This window comes from Scleropages formosus, chromosome 13 (assembly GCF_900964775.1).
Source record: "Scleropages formosus chromosome 13, fSclFor1.1, whole genome shotgun sequence".
Taxonomy (NCBI): Eukaryota; Metazoa; Chordata; class Actinopteri; order Osteoglossiformes; family Osteoglossidae; genus Scleropages; species Scleropages formosus.
The window spans coordinates 2700412-2703733 of NC_041818.1; positions in this window are offsets into that span (position 1 = coordinate 2700412).

The window sequence follows — 3322 nt, forward strand, 5'->3', positions numbered from 1 at the left end:
GCAGCGGGTTTGGCCTATGCCTGCTGTCTGGTGGGTCTGGGGTTCAAGTCTTGTTTGGGGTGCCTTGCAATGGACTGGCATCCTGTCCTGGGTGTGTTCCCTGCATTGCCAGGTTAGGCTCTGGCTTGCCACAACCCCACTCAGGACAAGCAGTTTCAGACAGTGTGTGTGTGTGTGTGTGTGTGTTCACCACTTAACCAAGAATCTCACTCCAAATATCACTTGAACCCTGTAAAACACATATAACTATCAAACCATGATTTCAGCATAATATAAAGCACTTACAGGGACACATGCATTTTTGTGGGGTAATTCCCACTTCTTTTTTTTTTAATTAAGCAGTTCTTGGTGGGATGAGCAATAAACCAAGCAGGGATCCACTAATCACATCACATTTCATGGTACACTGGGACAGCTGGTAGCGTGGTGATTAGAACTACTGCCTTTGTACCCAAAGATCACAGGCTTCATTCCCACCTCTGGCTATAGTACCCTTGAGCACAATACTTACCCTAAACTGCTGTAGTAAAATTGTCCACCTGTATAAATGAGTAAATAATTGTAAGGGTGAAAGCTTAACATTGTAAGTCACATTGGAGAAAAGCGTTTATTTTAGAAGGTTTATTGGAAGAACCTTCTAAAACTGTGCACTGTTGCTGAAGTGCGCAAACGTACCAAAAAAACCATCAGCTGGATTTTCCTGCTAATTGCTCTGCTGTCTTGACAAACATTCCATTAAATAACACACCCAGTATGGCCGACAGACACTGCTGTGGAATTTCACACACTTCAGCCTATTACTGCACTTCCACTTCACTTGCACAGTGGATGAATTTCAATATATACATTTTTTTGTTCCGTAAATTGAAAATTGAGTATCAAACCTGTTATAGCCATTATACTGAAATTTTGTATGTCAAGGGAGAAAATTTCCCTTGATGTGCGGATAGCTCATAATTCACGTTCATCTTAGGGCTAAATGTGTACCCAGGGTTCCTAGAGTTGATTGCAATTACGTGCTTGGCAGTGAGAATTATTACACCATGACACCCTGCTACTCGAAAGCTAGGGTATTTTTTGCAGGAAGCTGTATTGAAACCCCACAAAGTAAATGCTTTCTGAATACATTTTTCTTCTCATTCTTTGCACTTTAAATAATAAGCAAATACATTTACAGAATATGAGAAAGGACTGCTTTACAGTTATGATAAATACAACATGATGGTTGTTTTATAAACAAGTCCATGAGAAGGACAAGTATTTTCCACAATTAAAATAAATTTCAGTGGCTGTGTATGTATGTAAACATACAAGCTGTAAAAAAACATAAATTATGCAGTCTATTCTGTATAAATTCAGCATTTCTCCACAGGAGAAAGAGATTGCTATAGAACTTTGCGTGAAAGGGCATATATGAAAGACAGTTTCAGCAAAGTCTGATTTTTCGTCCTCAGATTTCAGGCCGACATTGTTAATGTTGTAAGTGTAATGCATCAGCCCTCATTCCATGTACTGTTCTGAGATTTAAACTTTTAGAAACTAATCTAGAGAACATTAAATTCCACACTGGGGTCATAAATGTGGACTGCTTGATTGACCTGTAGTTTTTGGGTGGCAAAAATCTCTTGTTTTGTGCCTGCAGCATGTCCTCAGTTGGAATGAGTTATACCATCGCTGTGCCTTATCTATGATGCTTTTTGCACTATTCTTGAAGTCTTTCCAGGTTGCCTATTTACATGTGATGAATCATGTGGGCTAGTTTAGCATTAACAAATGCTTTGGAAGAAGTTGTGTACATTGAAAAATCAGAAGATGCTCATATTAATTTTTATAGACCTCATCCTCCCAAATCTTGACTATGTCAAACTGACCCAAAAGCCTCCTACAGATGTGTGGGCAGATGAGTCAAAGGACAATATTTATAAATAAATGAACCGTGTGGTTTTTGTAGATTTAAACACACGCTCCCAAGTAGAAAAGGGAAGACAGTTACTGCCATTAATTATTTATACATATGTCCACAGGTGAGGCTAAATTCATATTCAGATCTGAAAAAGCCTTAATTCAGGTAAACACTAGAGGTCAGCAATGATGTATATGAATTTTGAAGATTGCTTCAAACTACACTTACTACACTTTCAGTTGGTGCTACTTCGAAGCTTTGAGTCTGTTAAACGTAGTTTCCTAAATATGAAACCTCAAATCCATGACTGCTTAGGAAAAACTGTTGGTGTTTCTTTACTGACACATATTAGAGTAAATCACTGAATTTACTGTTATGCTATGATTTAAGAAACAATATCTTTAAAAGTGACAAGTTTAACTGTGTGTGTGAGAGACTCAAGGTGTTTCCTTTTCAGAGCTGTATGTTTTCAGCACATGCTTCTTTCATTATTCTTTGAAGGTGTTCAATCTCTTTTGGCGTATTGTAGCACACAGACATTTTAAGACCGTTTTCAGTAATAAAATGAAAAAACTATATTAAAAATATTTCTGGTTGGGGATTTATCGAAGTTTAATTAACACGTTAAATAACTAAGTAAAACAAACATGAAGATCAGGATGTATTAAACAAATTTAGTTTTTACCAGAGTAAAGAATCTTGTCCCTTGGTTTGCTAATGTAACTAATGTGTTTCTGATGTTAAATTTATATATTTTGGACCCTTTCATTTGTATTACCTCTCACAGATATAATATTGTGTTTGAATTATTTGTATACTGTGACATGTCAAAATGAGGTCATGTTATATATTTTAGGTTTAATTTACAGACCCTATGCAGAATTGTATTTTGTAAGTACACATTTCTGTGAATTTATGTGTGCATCCTCTGTGATAGGAATGATACTGTATGAACAACAAAATATAATTTTTGATAATTAGTTTGATATGATGTAATGATGTAACACGGATTGAATCTAAAATCCCATTTCTTGAAGAAACCACCCTTAGCACACCCTGTGCATTCCCTTACTCTGTTAGCTGCATCTAGACAGTGCTAATTTATTTATATTTTTTCAAAACAGTGGATTACAAAGAAAACTAATCTGAGAAATGTGTGAAGAATTTCATAGGCCCATGTTGTGCAGAAAGCAAAGGTTACTTGTTCGCATTTGTGTTTTAGGTCCATGTTACAAGAGAAAGTGTATTGTTTTATTTTAAATATACTTTCCTGAGTGGTCATGGGGAATAATTAATCTTTAAGAAAGTAACAAACACAATTTTTTAGGCCTGAACAACAGAAAATGAATGCAGTGAGCATGTTATAAGCTGTAAATAAACTAATGAACAAGGACTACAAACAGCAGGTCAAAAGGTCAA